Consider the following 25661-nt stretch of genomic DNA (forward strand, 5'->3'; position numbering starts at 1 on the left):
TAGAAGGCACTAACTTATTTTACTGCAGATCTTTATATGCGAAGTTTGCCATACTGATAAAATAGTAATCTTGCTGGTGAAGTTTATTATTAAAGCTTGCTATTAGTATGCATTCTATTAAATACTCTGAGCTGTTATATAAACTGTGCTCTATCTTCTTCTGTTACATAGAACCTGGCCACATGTACTGGTTAGAGCAATGGGCTATGAGCTAGGGTTGAAACCCTGATTCATCCCTGACATTTTTTGTGACCTTGGGAAAATCACTGTATCTCCCATTGAGTCAGGTACCCATGTAGATGTAAGCTCTAAGGGGTAAGGACCTGAACAAGTACCTGAACAATGTCATAAACCACCTTGAGTTAAAATTGGAAAGGTGGTCTAGAAATAAAAACAAGTGGAGAAACTGTAATTTCAACAGTAGTAGAGTGGCAAAAAAATCTATTAGCTCTAAACAGGTGAAGGTTGTACATTTGGAATTTATAAGAACATAAGAAATTGCCATGCTGGGTCAGACTAAGGGTCCATCAAGCCCAGCATCCTGTTTCCAACAGAGGCCAAACCAGGCCACAAGAACCTGGCAATTACCCAAACACTAAGAAGATCCCATGCTACTGATACAATTAATAGCAGTGGCTATTCCCTAAGTAAACTTGATTAATAGCCGTTAATGGACTTCTCCTCCAAGAACTTATCCAAACCTTTTTTTAACCCAGCTACACTAACTGCACTAACCACATCCTCTGGCAACAAATTCCAAAGCTTTATTGTGCTTTGAGTGAAAAAGAATTTTCTCTGATTAGTCTTAAATGTGCTACTTGCTAACTTCATGGAATGCCCCCTAGTCCTTCTATTATTTGAAAGTGTAAATAACCGATTCACATCTACTCATTCAAGACCTATCATTATTTTAAAGACCTCTATCATATCCCCCCTCAGCCGTCTCTTCTCCAAGCTGAACAGCTTGGTTCCTTGTGCATGGATGCCATAAGCAATTTAGCTAATATGAAATAATTTGCTGTACTAGTAGTTAAATCAATGAAAGAGAACAAAGCACATTTTGGAGAAGGATGAAAGATTGTTAAAGTAACAATGGGAGTACATTGTATAACCAGGATTTAGGCTTTAGTTTTGATTGGTCAGAATATTCTAGGAGGAACAGTTGATGGAGAAATCGCATACAGTGTATAGGGGATGGAAGCAAAACCAGTCCTGACTGCCACCACAATCCATGCAATTGAGTATGCACACTCCCTCTTATTAAGTCCCTCAAAAATTATAATTTTCACTACTTTTCTATCCTGAAAGTTCACTTATACTAATGTTTTTAATGGAAGGCGGACATATCATCATCTTGTCTTCACATCTCCTTAAAAACATTGGATTATTTGCAAGTCATGATAATTTATATTTGACAAGCATAAAAATTATGCAAACATGTAGTACAGACATTTTTGAGACCAGATGGATCCTTTCTTCATTCTGAAGAAGAGACTTTACAGGTCTTGAAATCTCAAATATATCAACTTCACATACTGATCCATGAAAAGATATCACAGACTGTAAAGAATCCAGTTGCTAGAACTCTTAACTTTCAGATATTAGTATGTATTTGGAAAGTTATAATATCAATGGTATAATTAAAAGCAAATAGACTGTATGGACTTCTTTGAACTTAGATTTGAGATCCTTTCTCTTTTTAAACATATTTTGTTATGCTGTGTGTATATATTATTTTTTTCTGCTGCCCTTTTTCTTAATGCTTCCTGAAGTAATTCTTTAGTTTGCAATTTGATTCAATCTCACGCCTCTTGCCATGCAGTCTTAATACATGTTGAGTCCTGTGAAACTTGGCACATTGCAAAGCAAATTTGCACTGTGTCACTATGAAAGCAGCTTATGTTGCATTCTGGAGTTGACGTGCACGGGACTGTACAAATCATTGGAAAAGTTCTGTTGATGCACAGTTTAATATTGTTTTTGTTCATGAAACAAAACAATTAGAACAAGTTTTTCTATTTTGCAATAGAAAAGGAGGGGAGAGGATGGGCTGAGCAGTGACAAACCCCAGAATCATTCATCCAGTACCTCATATACTCCCTGTCTGCTCTGATGGTTTCTTTGAAAGCCCTTTTCTTGAATATTAATTTCTGTTACTATTTTTAAGAGTTTATTGCATCACTAAGAAATTATTAAACACATCAATTTTAAAAAATTTTGTTTTTCAAGATAGTAATTATAAACCTTGATAGAATATTGCATAGAATATAGCAGAGGAGTAGTGGTTTATAAAATTATAATTCCAACTTACTTAGAAAATAAAATCAAAACTGACAATAATTAAATATGCAAAATAACAAAAACTGTAATGATTTAAAACTGGGAAGACTGGATGGGCCAAGTGATCATTATCTTCCACCCTCATCTATGTTACTATGATTAAATGTACTGATGGAATGGAAATATAGTGTCAGATAAAAACATAACTTGCTAGATGGACTAAAAGATGTGATGATTCACAAAATTAAAGGTGAAATTAATTCCATAATTAAAAGCTAACAAAGAAGTATAGTATATATACAACCTATCCAAGACTATGTATAGTATCTCTAATTTGGCACAGCTCACTAACTTTTTGAATATGGACAAATATTGAAAAGTGTGAAAACTTTCTAAGAAAGATTGTTAATACTTTAATATCCAACAGAAGACTTTCAGGATTGTTTTGTCTTAGCTTTGTTTTATGGTAAATAAGGGTGCTGTCCTGCCTTAATTATATGAAAACCCAGGGGTTCCAAGATGGGACTTAGTCAGCAGTAGTGTGAAGTCTTAACTGATATCTTGTTTCCTTTCTACTGTTACCCAGAACATGGTGAGGCAAAGGAAAGGCAGAGTGGTTGCTCATTGCTCCAAGCTCCTGACATCCCCTCTGAGCCCCTGCCATCAGTTTCTTTTTCGGTCCACAACCCACTGTTGAACCTGCTTCATGGGCTGGAGGAGGAGGGTTGGCATTGTTGACCTTCTTAACTCCAGGTGGGCTTGAGCAGCCGCTGTTGCAGAACGGTGCCTCTGACTTCCTTCCAGTGAATTATCTCCACCAATGCTAGGACCTTCAATGCCATATCATGTGGCGCTGAAGATGGCATCACTGGGGAAGAAGTGCGGCTACCCAAAGTCAGAGGAGGATTTGAAGCAGGCTGAAAGTATGCTGGTGTCATTTTGAATGTGCTTGTGACTGAAGTTGCTGAGTGACCACTTACTAAGCATTGAGTAATGAAGGAGACCATGCTTGTTTTTTTGAGAGCAGCTGCAACTGTGGGGATCCTGAAGGCAGTGACTCCTTCAGGTCTGGGCTCTATTTCAACTGGTTCAATAACGTAGACTTCTGAAAAGGTCTCCTCGCAGGACCTTTGGTGCATGAATGCTAGGACGGACAGTAATTTCTCTACTTACATTACTCAACTTTACAAGTTTACAGTTGATGCGGAGCTCAAGTTTGCTCCCCAAGCCCATGGCATTATGGAATTTAGTAGTATAATTGAAGAATCACAAAAACAAGTTGCAATGCAACAAAATATAAAGATTCATTTGATGAAAGATATTACTTCTTTAAGGAGTAAAGTGGATTCCTTGGAAGATATGGCAAGGTACAAAAACCTTTGATTAATTAATTCCTTTAACTAAACTATTGTCTTCCTTTGAGATGCTGAAGAAGTATTTTCTGGAAAAATTGAAATTTTCATCCAACTTGGTTCCACCAGTTTTGTGTGTATTTTGAGGTAGATTTTAAAAGCCTGGCAAACACATAAATTGGAGGATACTCGTACAAGTCTGGGGAGGAAAAATGCTTCAACTCACTATTAAGGGGGAACAGAGGATGTTTGCTATAGCTGTTGCTCTTATTATATAGGCTTGCTGGCTATGATTTATATATATATATATATATATATATATTTTTTTTTTTTTTTTTTTTTTTTTTTTACTTTTTGCTATTATTGTAGAATGCCTAATGGGACCTCCATGGTGGTGGACTTGGATTCAATATATGTTTAATTGTATTTGTTTCTTATTAAATTTCTCTTACATAATATAAAAATACAATAAAAAAATTAAGCCCATATGTATATTTTTGACAAATCTTATGCAGAGGAATCAATCAGAAAATTCTCAGATTGATCATTTGCAGATTTGTTTTTCACCCAAAAAAAGACATGGCTAACCCAGACTGCTATGTCAAAGAACCTGTCTGACTGCTAACCAGGGATGAGTCATGTCAGTTCCCTACTCCTGTTCACATTGGACCTCAGTGTCTCAGCATAGCTCAGAAGTTAGTGCCTGGATATGAAAAAGTTTGACACTTCTTATTGTGGCAGAGGTGGGTCTGAAATCACCTTTTTCATGTTGTTTCCAAGCACTTTATGTTAGAGACAAACTTTCATCCAATGAGAAATAGGGTTATATAATGTTTTACAGAAGTAACCTTAGGAATATTTAATAGACAAGGAGGAATGGCAGTAGTAAATACATTTTATTATTTATTTATTTAGTACTTTTTTATACAGACATTCATGATACAGATCTGTTTACAAGGAACAGGGGGTTATAACATTAACCTTAACCTAGAAGAAGAGGCAAAAAGTTACAATAAAACAAGGGTAATACTATAAATGTGGCCTTTGTCTAAGAGATATGTGTTGACAGTGGAATTCATTCAATCATTTCATATGCTGGTAGAAAGTAGTAAATGAGTCATAGGACCTGATTTATCAAAGAATTCTGTAATCAGCATAGTGTGAAGGGTAGTCGGTGTGTGTGCCCTTGGTGCTGTGGTGTAGTTAATGCAGCCTCAAGGGCAAACCCCCGAGGCCCACGGTGGCAGTTGACAAATGCACCCTGTAGCAGGACATTCTGGAGCTTCACCTATACCAGCCACCTGCCCCGCAGATTGTGCCTTTGGGTTCTGGTGACCAGCAGGACTTAGGCGAGTCCCTAGAGCAGAGAAGGTAACTAGAGTCCAGAGGCACACCATAGTCAGGGAGGCAGCAGACTAATGGAGTCAGAGACAGGCCAAGATCGGGGCAGGCAGCTAGCAAGGGTGGTCCGGTATAGGCAAAGGGGTCAGGTCCAGGCGGCAAGCAAACTTGTTCAGGTCCAACCAAGAGGTCAGGTCCAGGTGGCAGGCAAATATGGTCAGGGCCAAGCAAGAGGTCAAGATCTGGAGAGTCAGGCCGAAGGTGGATAAAGACACATGGGAACACTGGTCAAGACAAGTAGGATGCAAGGCTGGACGAAGCAAGGCTGATGTCATCTGGAGGTGCCTCTCAGATTTTCCCGCCACTGCATATGTATTATGTGCACACATGCTTGCACACCTATGGGAAAACCACGGCACAGCATCATACAGTGATGGCTGCGTTCCGCTGTGACAGGATGTCCTCAGTGTGTGCTTCAGCAATGGGGGTGAGTGCGGTGGCTCAAGGGACCCTTCTACTGGCCACCATATGTAACACATAGAGGTTAAAACATTTCATATTTCAGGCCCATAATTTTATAGTGATTTTCTCAGTCCTTACAGAAAAGTCAATAAACACTGCAAAATATGAGTGGAACAGTGGTTTAATGCTGCCCTCCATTGCTTCTGGTACCAACTTATTGTAAGCCCTCTCTTCGGCAGGACCTACCTGATATACCTGAATTGTAACTTGCCTTGAACATGAGTTTGGAAAGGTGAATGGTTAAATCCAAAATTTCAAAAGATTGGGAGTGCTGAACTCAACACATATCCCTTCCCCAACACTGGCAAAAAATCAAAAACAAAGTACAGCGAGCCATGAATACAACTGGCCAGCCCATGTTTAAATGTCCGCAGAACCTCCAACTCTAGTTGGTCTGGGGAGCAGTCCTGGCCTATGAATTGTACCCAGGTACCATTGTGCCATTAAGATGGCCCTTCTAACAATTTTTAATAGCAGAGCACAGTAGCTTTAGTCACCTCTGTCCATACCATGCGGCAATCATTTAAAATTGTTTTGGGGAGGCGTGAGTTTTTCTTCTGTTTTAAAATTAGTTTGTGAAAAATTAAACTAAGATAGGCAACCTTTGAACCAGTTGAATAACAAAGTGCACAGTATTCATGGTGCTTGAATTTCTAAAGTCCAATTTTAGCTTGCTATTTACATTCCTTTCTGTTCACTACCTAAATCATCTCTGCCACTCTGAATCCAAATCCAGTCAGATTAGGAGAGTATAAATAGGGAGAAGTAGCCAGCCTAACTGAAGCTCCTCCCTTTGTGCTAGTTTTTGATATTATAATGATTTTTAGAATAAAGGAATTTGATGTTTAAATGATTTATAGAATTATATAATTTTTCAGGGCTAAGAGACCAATATTCAAAAACCTGGAAAATGCATAACCTATCCAGTTAAAATTAGCTGCATAAATTATTTGGGATATTCAGTGGGTAAATGTCCAGATAACTTTAGTTCTGATAGCAGGCATCTCTTGAATTAGCCAAATAACTTATTTGGCTAACTGCAAATATCAATGTTAGGCCTGGATTTATCAAAATGCACTAAATATCACATGTGATAGGAAAAGGGGGGGTGTTTTATGGTAATAGGCAGTTTATTGCAATGATGTATTTCCTATATACAACAACTGGGGGGACCATATGGGGGGGGGGGGGAGAGAGAGAGAGACTAATTATAGTTCCTATGGTGCTAGATAGGTATTTATATCTGTATGGGAGACCCACCTAGTAACTCGAGGTGAGGTTTAGGTATTAGTTGTAGGGGTTAGGGGCCACTTTGACTTTCAAAGTGAGCCGTACGAACAGAACAGTGCTCTCTTGTGAAGATTTGAAGACCTTTGGAGTGAGGAAACTCACCCAAAGATGAGATTTTTGCAATGTTCTCTCAACCTAGCTTGATGTTACCTAGGTAGAGAGTCCATCAAGCTAGGTTGAGAGAACATTGCACAAATCTCATCTTTGGGTGAGTTTCCTCACTCCGAAGGTCATCAGATCTTCACAAGAGAGCACTGTTCTGTTCGGTACGGCTCACTTTGAATGTCAAAGTGGCCCCTAACCCCTACACTAATACCTAAACCTCACCTCGAATGACTAGGTGGGCCTCCCATAGAGATATAAATACCTATCTAGCGTGAGGGAATTATGGTTAGTCTTTCTTTCTCTCTCTCTCTCTCTCTCTCTCTCTCTCTCTCTCTCTCTCTCTCTCAAAAACCACACACCAAACATTATGGTGCCTTCACATGCAAAAACACCATATAGCAATTAATCATGCCCTAAACACACACCTTTCTTATTCTACTAAATCTTAGTCAGATAATAACATATATGGCTAACTTTTAGCCGGATATGAAAGGGAATATTCAAAACTAGCTTGTGAGTTATCCATCTAAATGGCTTTGAACACTGACCGCTAAATGAACATAATTAGAAATTCTATCTATTCCAGCTGTCTTGTCTTTATATATAATGTTCAGATTCAGAATATCTGAACAGCCATACTACCAAACAAAGTGGATACAGTCTGCAACTAATACTTTCTTTACTTCAGATTTTCTTTCTAATACTAATTTTGGTTAACTTTTATTTGAATGCACAAGAAATAATAGATAAAATACTGATCATGCAGCAAACATTATGGTTCATTACAGAAAGTCAAATAAAGAAATAAGACAAATTAAGCAAATAGACATGAAAGAAGTAAAGCCCATATTACATGTCTACACAAAGTCCAACAATATTTTCTGAGTATTTTTACTTTCCTCTGTAGTATAATACTATTCTTGCTAATTTACAAATGGAATCGAGGGACACAAAACAAAATGATATGTAAGGAACCCTTGGTTTCCTTACCAAAGGGGAGGTTCTGAGAGATTTTCTAAATAGTGGTTTGGATTTTATTCCCCATGTGGGAGATTGAGATGGTGTTGTCTTACCCTTTTTCACTACTAGGCACCACTTTAGGTTGCAGGATTTTTAGTTAGATTTCCTGGTGGCAGGAATTTTTGTAACCTAATGAAGAGAGAAGCTAGTGTGTGTGTGTGTGTGGGGGGGGGGGGGGGGCGGGGAGAGTTGCTTTAAAGCCAGCTGCCTTTACATTTTTCGTCCAAATTTTGACATTTTTCCTTGTGAGAGCCTTGGTATCCCTTCACAGAGGATTGGGGCATCCCTGGCAAAGTTAGATCAAGGGGTAGGGAAGACTCTGGCAGACCTAGGAATCAGATTCCATTCTATTGGGAAGAGGCATCTATCATCTAGGAAGAGGCTGGGATGTGAAGGTTACTGCTGAGAAGTGGAGTCTGGCCCCTTGCTAAAGGAAAGGAGCCAAAGGTGTTTGAGAACTGGGTTGCTGTGTGCTGCACTTCAGAGGAGAGTGCCCACTGGTACTTTCATAAAGAGAACTACAATAAGAAGACTTCAGGAAAAGTATGAGAATTGGGATGTATATTCTGATAAGTGGTTGGAACCTTATTCTAACCATTCTACAGTGAGGAGAGGATAGGTGATACATCTCTCTCCAGTTAATCAATCTGATTAACTGGAGAGAGAAAGAGGATGAGCATTAAGGACATGGCTTCTGTAGAGAATCACAAAATTTTTAATCTTTCTTCTGCCTAATTATTCTTTGACTTTATTTGAAATCTGATTTGAGTGCTGTAAATATTCTTTAGTAATCTAAACAACTATTAGTAAAGAAGTTGGAAACCACATTGCTTCTCAGTGTGATTTTTGGAGGAAAAAGACTGTGTCTATTATCAGTGCGGTATACAGAGAAGGAAGAAGGGCTGGTACTAGGGAAATGCAAAATGGTTTAGAAACAATGCTTCCCCCCCACAGAGATCCTTGGAACTCTAACTTAATAAAAAGGTAAATCCTACAACTTGTTTGTTGATCATTAATTCTACATATCCAAGCAGCCTAACACAGCAGCCATAATTCTTGTTTCAATTTGTAAGAGATCATGTAGATCTAAATATAATACACTAGGGTTTATGCACTAAAACTCACACATAGGGAGGGTAATTTCAATAGTCTGTGTAAGTTAGTATGTCTAAAGTTATAGCGGTATTTTATAAGCTGTGTGGTAGGAGCTGTTTGTAAGTTATCGCATATTTCTACTCCAAAAGAATACACATATGTTTCAATACGCATGTATATTTACAATGCAGAAAAATGTATACTTTCTCTACCATTTTATAAAGGTATGGCCATATATTTTGGACACATGATAATTGTAATATATGTGCATATAACCCTGAGTTTTTACACAGAGTCATGTATTAATGTGCATATACTCCACTTATGAAAATATTTGTGCACATGCTTGCAGTCAGCAGTTTGTCAACATCATGAGTTTACCCAGCCTTGCATTAGTTAACCCAGATTCTCCAACACCCCCCACCACTTATTCCAGACCTCTCACCCAAAAACTGCAGACAAATGCAATTTCACTTCTGCAACTAAATTAGCAGGTACATAATTGTATGGAGTAGTTTGGTAATGAATGCACATATACAATTTACAAAATACTAACTTGTGTACAAACTTCAGAACCCCACCCTAGAATGCTCCTAAACACCCATTTTTTTCCATTCACATTTACATGTGACATTCCTATTATGCATGTATTTTGGGCTCTTGCAAAATACTACTTGCATGGTACATGCTACTTACGTGCATTAGATGCATAAACATAGATACCTACAGCCTATCTAGTCTGCCAATCTGCACCAACTATTCATTTTTATAAATCCTAATACCCCCTCAGAGATCCTCTGCATTTATCCCATAATTTCTTGAATTCATATGCTGCCCTTGTCTCCACCACCTCCACAGGGAGGCTTTCCATGCATCCACTAACCTCTCTGTAAAGAAATATTTCCTAAGAATACTCCTGAGTCTAACCCTTTTCACTCTCATCCCATGATCCCCTCATTCTAGAATCTCCTTTCCATGTAAAGAACCCTGCCTCCTGTGCATGAAAACCTTGAAGGTATTTAAATGTCTCTGTTTTCCCACCTTTCCTGTGGGGTATACATGTTTAGATCTTTAAGTCTGTCCCTGAATATATTTTAGAATGAAGACCACTGACTATTTTAGTAGCTACTCTCTGGATCAACCCCAACTGGTTTTATCCTTTTGAAGGTGCGGTCTCCAGAAATGTACACAGTATTCCAAACAACATCTCATCAGGGAACTATACAGATGTAATAGCACCTCCTTTTTTCTGCTGACCATGCCATTCCCTATGCAGCCAAGCATCTTTCTAGCTTTTGCTGTCACCTTATCCATCTCTTTCTATACCTTAAGATCATGAGACAGATACCACTCTTCTTTCATACTTAGAATTTCACCTATATACTATACCACTCCCTTTGGTTTATGCAGCATTTTATAGCATTAAGTCTTAGCTGCCAAACCATTCCTCAAGCTTTGCCAGATCCCTCCTCATGTTTTCCACACCTTTCTAGGGTCTACCCTGTTAAAGATTTTGGTATTATCTACACAAAGACAAACCTTTCCCAACAATTCTTCCGCAATGTTGCTATGAAAATATTAGAAAAAAAAACCCCAGTCCAAAGACACTACTAGTAATGAGGCTAGAGAACTCCACTTACCATTACCCTTTATTGCCTACATTTAACCAGTGTCTAACCCAGTCAGTCACTTTAGGGCTCAAACCAAGGGCATTCAGTTTATTTATGTCGCCTATGTGGAACCATCTGAAAGACTACTATATCTAGTGTTTTCTCCAGATGCAACTCTCAGATCAGTTTTGTCTGACAAGACCTACCTCTGGTAAAATCATGTAATTCATTAGATTCCAGAAACTGCACTATCCTTCATTTTAGCAGCAGTTCCATGAATTTGCTCGCTACAGAGGTCAGACTAACTCTCCTGTGGTTCCCAGGCTTCTGCTTAATTCCACTTTTGTGAATAGGAACCACATCGGCCTGTCTCTAGTCCTCTGGAACTACTACTGACTGTAAAGAAGCATTGAAAACATTTCAAAAGGTTACTCCTTAGAGTGCACATAGTAAAGATGTTAACATACATGATAATATGACACTTAGCTTGTGATGCACAACAGTTTTTGCATGCTTTCATGTATAGTGTATATAGTGCATGTGTGGAAAACACATATAATTAAGGTTGTAAGGAATGTCTGTGTAATAAAAAAAAAAGTACAAATTCTACTAATGTTCCCTATAGGTTGAGGGAAACCTGCTTACATTTTGTAAAAATAGTGATGCCCCCCTGCCAGGTGCCCCTGCGAGTACCTTAAGACCATTGTAACTGCTGCAAAATAAAGCAGCTCGTCCTAAGTGGGCAATCTAGATATGACAACATTACCTCTGTGTTAGCTAGGCTACACTGGCTTCCGGTGCAATGAATGATTCAGTATAAAGTACTAAGCCTTATACAGAATCGAATTAACAACACGGGAGCATTTTGGGTGAGCTTTGCCTTACATTTATTTTTTTTTAATAATTACATTGTTTATTATGCAATACATGATAACAGCCACCAGTATCGACACATTGAACTTAAACATATCAGTTGTCCATCAATAGAAACACACAGATCTTTCTAAAGTATCACCCCCATACCCTCTCTATACCCTTCCTCACCCTCCCTCTGCCTTACATTTATATACCCCTCAAGAGAACCTCAGATCAGCAAATAAAGGCCTGGTAGCCATTCCCTCAGTAAATTAGGCACATTTAGGAGAACTCAGGGAATGAGCCATTTCTAGTGTAAGTCCAAAAATCTGGAACACAATACCAGAACAATTGAGGCTACTATCAGATCAGAAACTATTCATAAAAACATTAAGGGCCAGATTTTCAAAGGGGTACGCGCATAAGATACGCAGGTACCCCCCGAAAACCTGGCCCAAACTCCCCCTGCGCACGCCGAGCCTATGTTGAGTAGGCTTGGTGGCGCGCGCAAGCCCCAGGACGCGCGTAAGTCCCGGGGCTTTCCTGGGGGGGCGTGTCAGGGGGGTGTTGCGGCTGGCGCATCATCAGGGGCGTGGCTGCGGCCTCCGGACCAGCCCCTGGACCGAACCCTGACACGCCGGTGGCCGGCCCAACGTAACTTGTATAACAAAGGTAGGGGGGGTCAGATAGGGCCGGGGGGGGGGGATGGGTTAGGTAGGGGAAGGGAGGGGAAGGTGGGGAGAGGCCAAAGGAAAGTTCCCTCCGAGGCCGCTCCGATTTCGGGCTGCCCGCGTATCTATTGAAATCTTGTTCTTGCCTGGTGCGTGAACAAAAGTACACGTGTGCGCAAATTTAAAAAATCTACCCCCACAGACTTAGCTTTATAGGCAAGCCTTTGGAGAGATTAGTGATTCTCTTGAACTATATATAGATCTGTTTCTAAGATCTGTAACAGTGATGTCCTTTTATTTTATTTTTTGTAGTTTTTTATTAATATATGTGGTGATTATAAACCTCTGTGATTGGTGGAATATGCAGCTAAGAAATGCTTTTAAATAAATAAATAAGAACTTACATTCTAACATAAAATACAGGTGTAAAAAAAATCTGGTTTGTAAAAGAAACTTTGCCTGGGTGTTTAATAATAAAGGGGGTCATTTATCAAAGGCTTATCGCACGTGTACTTTCACGGTGGCGCTATTCGGTGCGAAAGCCGGCAGCCGGCACACCGCCGTGGTGCGAAGGCTGCGGGCTTTCGCAGGCCTGCCCCCCCCCCCCCCCCCCCAATTTTAATAGGATTCATCATTCTGCGAGGAATGATGAATGATGAATCCAGGCCAAAGTTAATTAAAATATAGGAACATTAATTATTTCTATGAGAATAATCTTTTAGATCAGCCTTACTGCTAAAATTTCCTTTCAAATTGGGGTTTCTTACATTTTGCCATTGTCAGTACTATGTAACATTTCTATAGCACTATACAACATATGCAGCGCTCATCAGTTCCTCATGCTTTAAGTAAGGCAAGGCAGGCTGGCTCACTGTTTCCAGTATTTTTGTGCAGGTGATATGGGGTCAGTTCCTGAATTCAGCTTACACTCATATGCAAAATGCACACATTCTGGATTCCATAGGAGTCTCAACCTGGGAGCCACAGAGGGAGCCTCTAGCTCAGGACTGGTGCTGTGATGGCTGGGCTAAGAATGGTATGAAACCCCCAGGAAATTGTGAACGGGGTCATCAGAAGACAAGAAAGCAAGTGCTGCTCATGGTGCCAGGCTGGGGAGATGGAGGAGAGGGCCAATGTGCCATGCTGCCACTGTAACAACAGCAGTGGCAGTAAACTCCCATGTGGCCACTTCATTAGAGAGGGACCTGCTGGGCAGCCTATCACATCACTGGAGAAGAGCTCCCCCCTTCCAACTGGCTGTGACATTGGAAAGGCTGTGCAGGGTGCCATTTAGCACAGCGATGATACTGATTATAAATGATGACACATACTTAGTTGAAACTGATTCTGATTGAAATGGAAGCCCAAGGGAGCAGGAGGAAACTGTCACTCAAAAAAAAAAAAGCAAGGCGCATTCATTTCTGTTCTCGGTTACTTCTATTTTGAATCCATGCAACAAGTTTTACAGGTTTAAATGCCCTGAGTTGAAGGTTGATTTAATTATTATTAGAAAAAAAAAAATGAGACTGCCTTAAAAAGCTTTGAAAAAAAAATGTGAGCTCTTTTGACGGGACATCAATTAAAATAATGCAAAAGAAACTCTACAGACAACAGCAATAGCAGGAGGAGACAATGCCTTTGTTGAGACTAGAACAGTATAATGATATTCCAGGTCTGGGCTGCTGGCAATGAGTGGTTAGATGAAAGGGATCGGGTCCGTATGGTGGGGTGGAGGGCTGAGGCGAGGAGAATGACAGCATGAAACCACCTGCCAAAATAGCGGGCTGAGGCGAGGAGAATGACAGCATGAAACCATTTGCCAAAATAGCGGGTTTTAATAGTGTAAAGCCCTTCTTGATCTCTCTTCTAAGAAGACTATTCCATCAGCAATACCATCTGGTTCTCAGCTCTCTCATGGGAGCTGCTGTAGTGGTTTCGATCTACTACTATAAAGAACAGAGCCCCCTCTATTGTGGATGTGGATTTTTAGTTAGGTTTTTGAGGGGACAGGGGTGATTTGTTTCAGTTCCTGTTTCCTCTCATTTTTTCTTTAATTTGGGAACAAGGATCACAGTAGGAAATACAGTTACAACGAATATTTTCTTTCCTTATTTGGTTGAATGTCAATTCTTATTGTTGGATTTTGTTGGGGGAAGTTTCGAATCCAACCTTCCTCCTTTTTCTGGCCTTTTGAGAACTGGCCCTATTTTTTGTTTCATCTGAATTCTTTCATCTGAGGAATTCAGCCTCACGTTTGCAGAAGTTCAGAGGAGTTGAGTATTCATCCTATATCCTTGAGGAGAAAGGGAGATGTGAAGGGAGAAGATAAGTGGCACCCAGTTGATATACACCCACTTTAAAATATCATCGCAAACCTTCTGGAGAGGAGTTAAAGGTGCCATCCAGGTAAGACAAGAAATGGCAGAAGTTAGAAGAGCTGCAAGAAGTCTAACTAAGACATCTGCATTAAGTTATGACAAATTGGGAACTGATGTGTGTCACCTAGCTCACCCAAGGATCACATAAAAAGTTTTGGAGGAAGCTTCCAAATTGTCCTCTGAAACTGGGAAGAGATTTGGATGGCAAAACTCTGACTCAAGATTTTCACAGGTTTATCCAGATAAAGCAATTTTATATAAAGGATTGAGTAAAGATTGGCCTAGTAACATCAATTTATCTTTAATTAAACCATCAGTAAAATTATGTTGGAACCTTATCACGGCCTTCAGACTTTGAAACAACATCCAAGGCCTTGGAGAGTATTCTTCCTCAGACCCCTACTTGGAGGAATTTGAGGCAAAATTATGAGATGTGAAAGACAGCTTAAATCCTAGTAAGTGTTGTGTGCCCTTGGATTCCTATAGTAGGCCCCTGCCTGGATTTACAATAGTAAATATGTTAATTAAAAATGATGGGAAATCACTAGAGCCCCCAAACAGGCCTGCATTTTTACAATATCTTACAGATAGAAATTAATCTGGTTCTTAGATCAAATGTATGCAAATGAATATTCACTGTGATAGCCTAAGAACTGGATCTGTTTGGAGGCCTTGATGAGTGGATTATATCCATGCCTAGGAACTTTCCAGATTTCTCCTGGAGACTCAGGGAATTTGCATCAATTGCCAGGTCTTTGGGGAAATGCTAAAATGCTTCGAGCCTCTCTGTTAATAGCTCCAGGCCATCCACTTCCCAAGTAAGTAGCAGGGAACAAGAGGAGAAGAATGATTCTGGAGCAGATAACAGTAGGCAGTTTGTGGGCAGAAACTAAAAAGGGACTGCAACACACTAAGATCAGTCTGCAGCTATTCTTCCAGTACTTGGGACTCAGCTGATGGAAGAGTGAAGGTGTACAAGTCAGGGAGCTGTGACTTAAAGAGGGTCTGGGAGCAAAGAAAATGCTGGGGTCAAGGAGAGGGAAGGGGAAGAATGCTGGGGGTCATCCCTGGAGGGGGAAAAAGTGGTGGGGGTAGTAGTGATGGGGCAAAGAGAGAAAGTATGGATTAGTGGGGGGTGGGCGGTGGTGGTGATGGAAGAAAGAAAGCTGATACACAATATTCCTCGTCTTCCTGCTAATCAATGGCAGTATCAGGATGACCACAACTCAAAAGTTCCCAGGTATGATTGTAATACAGCAGGGGTGGCCAACTCCGATCCTCAAGAACCACAAGCAGACTTTGTTTTCAGGATATCCACAATGAATATGCATGAAATATATTTGCATACATTGGAAGCAGTGCATGAAAAGTGTATGAAAAGTGCATGAAAAGTGTATTTGTCTCATGGATCACATTCTACCTCCACCTCTTTGCTTTTGCACTACATAGAGTATTCAAACATATGCAATCTGTTTCCTTGTCCTCAGAAGGGATGAGATTTTGGTGAAGTAGGAGTTGGCTAGAGAAATATGACATATGAAGTATAATGAAATAAGGTGTTGGCTGAAGTAATCAAAGCAAAAGAATGGCTGAGTTATGTGGGAAAACCAGCAGTCTGTTTTCCACCCTTCAATTTTCTTTTCTGCTTTTTTTTGTTATTACCAAATGAACCTGAAATGCAGGACCACACCCTATTTAACTGAAATTCATACTTTAAAAAAATATTGCTACATACTCGATAGGTAAGCTAAAAAAAAATGCAGGTTGAAAATGTAGAGGTTTGTTGAGTAAACGATCTGAATGTGTATGCATTTATAAATGAGTCGCAAAATAATGGGTATTGATAGTTGTTCCCTTTTTACCCTGTTTCTTTCAGGTTTATGTCATTCAGTGGCTCTGAAAGATAAAAGAGGGAATGATTAGCACCTATTCTCTGTTGCCGTGTCAGTATCACCATTTTGGATTTTCCTGCATTTGATTTGGTCAGGATGAATGTCTGCCAGAACATCTAATATTCATGTTAATCTTCATGAACTCTGTTGCTTCATGCTCTTTTGTTAGTGGGATGATTCATTGGGAGTTGACGGAAGGGCTGTGACAAGGTAGTATAGAAGCAGGTCGGCAGTTTTAAATGATAATGTAGGGTTGGACTACCTTCTCAGACTATCCTAGGAAACTTAACTCCCATCGATCCACTCCCTCTGTTGCCAATGCCACTTTACTCCCAAGTCAGCTGCCAGTTCCTTGGGTCCTCCTCCCTTCCCTATTTGTCACTGCTCCTCTGGGCTTCCAACCCCACTCCTTCCACCTACAAACAACACACATTTCCTGCTATCCTCCCTCCCCAGTAGCCACACACAACTCTAGTTCTCAGACAGTTCATCTGAATTACAGACTTCAGGGAGACTGGATGGGGAAAGAGAGAGAAAAACAATAGTTATTGTATGCACAACATTTCCTTCTCCTAAAACATGGCTTGAAAAATTCAAATAAAAAACAATACATAAGAACATAAGATATGCCATACTGGGTCAGACCAAGGATCCATCAACCCCAGTATCCTGTTTCCAACATTGGCCAAGTCACAAGTACCTGGCAAGTACCCAAACATTAAATATATCCCATGCGACTAATGCTGACGGCAAGCAATGGTTATTCCCTATTGATTAACAACAGTTTATGGACGTCTCCAGGAGCTTATCCAAACCTTTTTTAAACCCAGCTACACTAACTGCCTTAACCACATCCTCTGGAAATGAATTCCAGAGCCTAATTGTATGTTGAGTGAAAAATAATTTTCTCAGATTTGTTTTAAATGTGCTACTTGCTAACTCATGGCGTGCCCCCTAGTTCTTGTATTATTCAAAAGAGTAAATAACCAATTTACAATTACCTGTTCAAGTCCTTTCATGATTTTATGGACCTCTATCATATCCCCCCTCAGCCATGTCTTCTCTAAGCTGAACAGCCCTAACCATACAAACATTTTATTAAAAATACAAAATATTAAATTATTCTAAGATATTAACATAATGCAAAATCACACACACACACACATATATATATATATATATATATATATATATATATATAATATATATATACAACTAACAAAAAAAAATAAATACTAATGAGACATGGTAGTCCATGAAAAATACAGCTATCCATGTAACTTCAATTCAGTGAATGAAGGTGAGATAATATGCCCTTGTCAAGGTTCATTAAAGAAGTTCCAGATCAAGACTACAATCATATATTTATAATAGTCAAGATGGAAAAAACACATAGTAGAGAAGATTCCAACATAAGTCATGCTTCACTTGGTGGAGCTGCTTTAGGGAGATAGGATACTGACATCCAACAGACGGTGAAACATCCCTTCAATGCATACGTCAAAACCATATTATATTACACATCTTGAAATAATCACAACAATCAAACAATATATGCAATATATAGCATCACTACAAGGAAGAAAAAGTACTCAAACCATATCTAATCTCTAAACCAACACCACAAATTTAATTCTAAACAAAATAAAGCACATTAAACCTAAGAAGGATAACTTTCAAACAAATGTGCACAGCAGTATATATATGTGTATATGGCCACAAGCAATCTATGCTAGTATGTAATAACCCACACGTATGATGTGCATTTTATAAAATGTGTATTACTACTTGTTGTTTAGTGAGTTGAGAGTAATTAACTTTTGATTAGTGAAGGATTCCCTTAGTGTGGTTTATTGTCAGTGTGGGGGGATCAGATATATGCTCTATTACTACTCCACAACATATGTAGGCTTATGCGTGAATACATACAGTATATTGAAAGAACACATATCAATGCATTGCATGCACATATATTTTATATCTATTTTTAAAATATCTGCATGTATATTTTATGCGTAAAAATAAAATAAGACTTAGGTTATTAGTTAACTATGGGCAATGCAGAGAGTTGTCTGGTGTTAGTACAGGTTTTTTTAAGTGGGTTTTTTAGTGCCTGGGTCAGGACAGGAGTTAAGTGTAAGCATCTGTCTGGAGGTGGAAAACTTAAGCAGCAGAAACCAGAAGAGAGGTCAGAGAGGGAACAGGCACATTTATTTATTTATTTATTTATTTATTTATTTATTTATTTTAAAATCTTTTCTATACCGTCATTGAGCAAGCTGCACAATAAGGCACAAAATTACATGTTTGCTTAAATGTGTTATAATATATTAACAAACAGGTGCCAACAAGTACTGTAACATAGTTTCATCTTAAATATTACTTAGTGTTTGTGATAAGTCATGTCTACTTCTAACTATATCAGCTGTAAGATAGATTCACACTTAAATCTCGTCTTATATTGTTGCACATGCCAGAAATGTTCACTGCTTTTGTAGACACTTCCAAATCTCTGCTGCATTTCACCTGCTCTCTGGCATCCACCATTATAGCTCCCACGCAGTCGGTGATGGATCATGAACGGGTTAGACAATTGCTCAACCCACCTTCAGCCCCACTCCCGAACCACTATCTCACTACTGTCTTAAAGGCTTTCAACTGAGAAGCAATCATGGGTCAGCACATTAATGTGGATTTATGTGTGGTTTATTGCATAGGGCCTTCAGTACTCATTGAAGCATGCAGATTTGCGCAGATATTTGTTTTGCTTGGATTTTCTGCGCATATCTCATTATTACATCCCACCGAGGTGCCTGCTTTTTGCCGTGCATGCTAAACAAATACGCACTGAAAAATAGTGCTAATTTCACTGTGGGTCTTATTACATCGGCCCCTATGACAGAAAGACTTTGGAATTTCAAGTGCCCTATTACTATTTAAAAAACTTAGGACGTGTAAAATCTGCATAGGAATTCCAAGGAATTAAGATCTCACAGCAGAGCCAGGCCTAGGAAGGGCAAGGGGGACAGCTGCCTGGGGTGTCAAGCCCATGAGGGCATCATCAGCAAGGCTGCTTTTATCTATGAGCATAAGCACACAAAGCGCTTCCCTGATGATTCTCCTGGCCAGTGCCCAACATCTCAGGTGGCAGCCATCTGCTTCCTTCTCCAGCTCCGGCCAGGCAGCATGTAAGGAGCTGGATGGGGATGGATGTGAGCCTGGGTTAGACAGAGCACAGTGCAAAGCAATGAAGAACCCTCACTAATTCAGCCCCTTCTCCTCTTTTGTTTCCCTCTCCTAAAGTGTGTGTCTGTGGGGGGGAGATTGGAAAGGATAGCAGAACATAAAAGAATTCAGCTATTTACATATTTCTATTTCTAATTTGTGATCCCTTATTCTGTATTTGGTGAGGGTATGTGTTCCATAGCTGTGACAGAGGCAAAGTATTCTACGAGCATGTATACTCTAATAAGGGATCTGCAGTGGTCCAGCTTGTTCTGTTTTCTCAATAAAAGGTATATTGGTGTTTTAGCTCCAGGTGGAATATTTGCCGTGTTTCCTTTTCATGCAGGGTTGTTGCTGTTTGAGTTCTGGGAGTTAATGCTCGGTTGCTATGGCAGGCTTGCTGTATATGTTCTGAGTGACATTTTGTAGGGTTTGTGTGTTAATTCACAAAGGGGTAGATTTTAAAAAAATGCGCGTTCGCGTACTTTTGTTGGCGCACCAGGCGCCAACAAAAGTACGCTGGATTTTATAAGATACGTGCGGCGGCGCGCGCAAGGCTGCCGATTTTGGGCAGCCGGCGCGCCGAGCCGCGCAGCCTGCCTCCGTTCCCTCCGAGGCCGCTCTGAAATCGGAGCGGCCTCGGAGGGAACTCTCTTTCGCCCTCCCCTCACCTTCCCCTCCCTTCCTCTACCTAACCCCCGGACCGCCCCGGGCCGAAACCACGCCCCCGGGCCCGCCCCCAAAACGCCACGTCCCGCCCCCAAAGCGCCGCGTCGATCGGCCCCGCCCCCGACAAGCCCCTGACACGCCCCCGACAAAAAACCCCGGGACTTACACAAGTCCCGGGGCTCTGCGTGCGTCGGCAGGCCTATGGAAAATAGGTGCGCCGGCGCACAAGGCCCTGCTCGCGTAAATCCGGGCGGATTTACACGAGCAGGGCTTTTAAAATCCGCCCCTTTGTGTCACTGTAACTGAAGTGACAGCATAATTTGAATGTTTTTCCTATGGTGAGTAGTAAATGAAAAAATTCTAATTCAGCCCATCTAGTCATTTCAGAGATTATCTTCCACCAATGTAGATGAATATCTTTTAATTGATAAATGTAGGTATTTCTTGGAATATTTTCTTGAAGTCTGTTTCCACAAACTATAAAACACATATTCATCAGACACCTTGATATTGTTTTTGAAACATGTATTTTGCAAAACAAAGTTTAATATTTAAAAGTATGATGTCTGTGTTAGGATTTGTAAGTATGTGGGCCATTTGGCAGAGGTGAGAGTTGGTACCGCCCAGGGGAGGAGCCCCGCTGAGCCTCACCATTGGGAGGCAGAGTCTTGGCTGCGGGATGATATACAACAGAGGTAGAGAAGGAGAGAGAGAGAGGGTGACCCCAGGAGGTGGGCCACGGAACAACAGTGCAGGGGCTGATGTCAGACTCAGCTCGGATGATTGGAGTCAGGCAATAGATGCGGCACTACCCGAGGAGCGGGGTGTCGAGAAATAGTTACAGTCACTGAAGTCCCACTGGGTCCGTAGAGATGGTACACAAGAGGGTTCCTCAGTGGAGATCATGGTAGTGGTCTGCAGAGCCGGGTACACCGGCGAGGGTTCCTCTAGCAATATCATGGCACCGGTCCGCAGAGAAGGGTAGACCTGGAGATGGCTCCTCTAATGATATCACAGCAATGGTCCACAGAGAGGGGTACACCAGAGAGAATACCCAAGTAGATATCCCAACAGGGGTCCACAGCGTGGTTACTGACAGCGACTGAAGACAAGTAGTTCTGAAGAAAGCCTCGGGAAGCGAGGCAGGCAGGAGTCCGGGTGAAAGGCCCTCTGAGGAGCGGATAGCCAAGAGATGAGGAAGGGCCCCCCGAGGAATGGGTACCCGATAGTCTCACACCACGGAAGCAGGAACTGGAACAACGCTGAAGTGAGGGTGGGTAGATACAGCAAAGTGAACTCGACAAGTCGCCGGCTGTCTGGGCTGGCGAGCTTAAATATTGAAGCTGAGTGACGTCATCTGATGGGGACGCCCCCGAGGTTCCCGCCATGACGTGGTTAAAGCAGGTCGGGGAGCGCGCACGTAGGGAACCCCCGAGGGTAAGGTGGCGGTCAGCAGCGTCCATGCTGCTCAGGCAGGCCTGGGAACGGAGGCCGGAAGGCCAGCGGTAGCTGGCAGAGGCCGCGAGTTCGCCCAACAGATCCAAAGCAGTAAAAAGAGAGGTAAGCAGCAACAGTCGCAGCTGTCTGTGGCCACGGAGCATAACATCCTGTTATGTGATTTTACAGGATTGTTCTGGGAAGGGTTGTGGTGGGGACATAATGAGAGTTAAATTTAATTATAAAAGCTCAGGGGGAGCCTATGAGCCTGAAAATTAATTGAGAAGGCTGTGCAAGGCTAAAGGACCTAAGGGAAACTGGTTCCCAAATCTGTTCTGGGGGACCCCAGCCACTCATGTTTTCAGGATACTGCAATGAATAAGCTTGTGTTGGAGAAAGGTAGGGACTGCCTCATGGCTCACTGGCCCTGTGTTTATTTTAAGTTTCTTCAGCTACAGCTGCCTCTGCAGAAAAATGTACAGCACTGCAGCCCAGAGGAGAGAAAGAAAGAGGGAGGGGGAAGAAGTTGCTGCTTGGCAGGTAAAAAAAGGGGAGCCAATGAAAGTACTGATGCTGTGCAGCAGATTGGGGGGAAGGCAAAAAGAAAGATGGGGGCTGCTGCTACTGGGCAGGAGTGGGTAAAGGTGAAAGGGGGATGCAGGACAAGTAGTGGGGGGGGGGGAGAGGAAGACTTAGAACAAGTGGTAGGGGGGTATGTAGGGTGAATTAGGAGGGTTCAGGGCACAGAGTTGACTGGGTGGAGTGGGGGAAAAAGAGTGATACAGGGGAAGAAGGAGAAGGAGGGAAGGGGAAAAGAAAGAGGGGGGAGCTGGCCAGGAGAGAGAGAGAGAGAGAGAGGTGTATTGCTGAAGCTGCCACCACTATAAGGACAGCTGTGCCTTTGATGCTAAAGAGAAAAGTGCTTTGTCAGAGAAGACACTGGTAAGTAAAAAGGTGGGAGCGCATAATTCTGTACATCTGTCCTGGGCGCAGAAAAAGCTGGTCTTGGCTCTGTGTTCTCTGATAGAATTATTTAAAAATAAAATATCAGAAAATTTGTTAAAATTGTTACATACTTAATAGTTAAAATATATTTATTTAATAATAATTATATTTATATCACTTCACTGATTAAAAAAATACATATTACAAATAACAATACAAATTAAAACACATTCATAATAAAACTAAAAATTCAAATTTAAATAATCATAAAACATTATTAATAAACTCGAACTAAATAAAAAATAAAACAAAAATCACACTCACAGGTCTCACTCTTCATTCCAACTCAATAATAGTCACATGAGGTGTTAAACCCTTCATTCCAACTCGATAATAGCCACATCAAGTGTTAAAAGATTGAAACATAAACCAGGTTTTTTTACTTTCTTCTAAACTTTTTTAGATTGATTTCCTCCTTTTCTTCCAGGAGGAGATCATTCCAGAGTGCTGGAGTACTGCCTACAAATGATCTTGTGACATATATTGTATCATATGCGGTAGCTAGACTGAATAAGAATAACTTTGCATCTATTTGCATGAGAAAGCAACAGAAGGTGTGACCTATAGTATTCTGCTATGATATCAGCATAGTTGAAACATTTAGCAGTCAATCATGATGCAGAAATTATTTCTTTTATTTAGTTTACAGTTACGGCATATGAAATGTATTACGTTCATTAGTGCAAGCTGGTTGGCAGTTGCCAACCTTTGAGGGAGATTTACTAAGTGTCAAAAGTTTATCGTGGGAGGGGCCAAATATTATGGGGGGAAATTCACTGTGATATTTGGCCCCTCCCTGACAAACTATCGCAACAGTACTGAGGCGCAAGCGCATGACAAAAACTCGCATTGTGATACAGCGTCTCCCCATGCAATGGCAGTGTTACGGCTATGGCTGCTGTGCAACCGCCTCACCACCAGGGGTCCTTCTAGAGCTGGCTCTCCTGACGGGCCCAGTCCATCTCCCTTGTTCACTCTATGTTCTGGACTTCCCTTTATATCCCTGCCTGGCAGTTCCCTCAGTGCTTCGGCATTGAGCTCGCCTGGGCTCCCTGCTCTAGCCTTCCTTGCTTGCTGTGCGTGTGGTCTTTGGACCCTGCTTTGCCTTGCCTTGCTCTGTGTGTGGCCTTCGGGCCTTCTATCCTGCTTTGCCTTGCGCTGTGTGTGGCCTTCGGGCCTTCTACCCTGCTTTGCTTTGCCTTCTGCTGTGTGTGGCCTTCGGGCCTTCTACCCTGCTTTGCTTTGCCTTGCCTTGCGCTGTGTGTGGCCTTCAGGCCTTCTACCCTGCTTTGTCTTGCCTTGCGCTGTGTGTGGCCTTCGAGCCTTCTACCCTGCTTTGCCTTGCCTTGCGCTGTGTGTGGCCTTCGGGCTCTCTGCCTTGCTGTGTGTGTGTGTGTGGCCTTCGGGCCTTCTGCCCTGCCGTATGTGTGTGGCCTTCGGGCCCTTTGCCCTGCTGTGAGTGTATGGCCTTCGGGCTCCCATTCCTGCTGTATGTGTGTGGCCTTCGGGCCCTCTGCCCTGCCATGTGTGTGTGGCCTTCGGGCCCTCTTCCCTGCCGTGTGAGTGAGGCCTTCGGGTCTGCTGTCCTCCTGTGTGCGTGTGTGACCTTCGGGCTCTCTGCCTTACTACTAGGTACCCTAACCCAGCCTGGACTCTGACACTGTTGCCTGCCACCTGCCCTGACCCAGCCTGGACTCTGACACTGTTGCCTGCCGTCTGCCCTGACCCAGCCTGGAATTTGACACTGCTTCCAGCCTTACTCTGCTCCACTGTCACCATCATCAGAGACTTTCCAGCCATCCCTATCTCTCTCTACCTGGAGTCACTCCAGAAGGTGGTGTTCACAACACCAGAACACAGCCCGAGCGTAACAGGCAGCCCATCTTGGCCAGGGATGCCATTGCTTAAAAGGCCCCAGACCCTAAAATTCATCCCCCAAATTAGTAAAAAAAAAACACCCCGGGGGATTTTGGAACCTCTCACCCATCTCCCTTGCCACAACTGAGGTGGCCCTGGTCCTCAAAAGAAAAAAATGTAGAAAATCATGCAACATTGGCCCACTCCTTTTTCCCCACCTCCCCCTCATTTGAGAAATGTTTCCCCTTTTCATTTATTCCCCCCACAATATCTCTATCCTTCCCCCCAAAATAAATTAATATCCTTGGGTCTATGGGTCTAGGGTTTCCCCCAACCGCCATCCCCAATTCAAACAAAATTAACCTTCTGGTCAAGGAGGGCAGGCAGACCCCAACCACAACCCCCTTGTACTGTAATAAAGTCATTAGAAGTTAGTGGGGGCTCAGAGCACCCCCTAACTCTGGGCCTGTCAATTCCATTTTTTCAAAATGTATTTATATAGTTCAAAGTTATTTATATACCGTACACTCTCATGATTGCAGCAGTTATCAACAATCTAAAAGACTGACATACATAAATAAAAAAAACCTTGCTCCTGTCACATGATAAGGGAAAGGTCAGGTGACCAGAGCTTAGGGGGTGCTCTGGGCCCCTACTGACTATCAAAGTCTGTTTACAGATACTGGGAGCTTTCCAGGTGGGGGTACGCCTGCCCCTCAGACCACCAGGGTCATCTTTTTTGCGTTGAGGGATGGGGAGAATACTTGGAGGCAGTGGGGAAGGGATTGGGGGGGGGGGGGCTAAAGCTAAAGAGGGTACTTTTGTTGAATAAGTGGGAGGGTACTTACCTGAGTAAGTGGTGGCAGCTGCCGCTCTTTATCCGGACAATGCCCTAATGATCCGAAGAGTTACGGATCTGTGCTAGGGCTCACGAAAGACAGAGTGCCAGAGTCAGGCACCTGGAGAATAAAGAAGGGAAATGGCAGGAATGAATGTAGAGAGTTACACCATTTTAATGACAAGGAAAATTTAACAAATACAAAGTAAAGAAGAAAGC

The 25661-nt window shown here is 41.7% G+C and overlaps 1 protein-coding gene across 1 annotated transcript in view; it reads left to right on the top strand.

Annotated features, from left to right (window-relative positions):
- MALL (mal, T cell differentiation protein like) overlaps positions 1 to 25661 on the top strand; it is a 57407-nt gene that overhangs the window by 924 nt on the left and 30822 nt on the right. The gene's annotated exons all lie outside the window — the stretch shown is intronic.

The sequence above is a fragment of the Rhinatrema bivittatum genome, chromosome 3, assembly GCF_901001135.1.
Source record: "Rhinatrema bivittatum chromosome 3, aRhiBiv1.1, whole genome shotgun sequence".
Lineage (NCBI taxonomy): Eukaryota > Metazoa > Chordata > Amphibia > Gymnophiona > Rhinatrematidae > Rhinatrema > Rhinatrema bivittatum.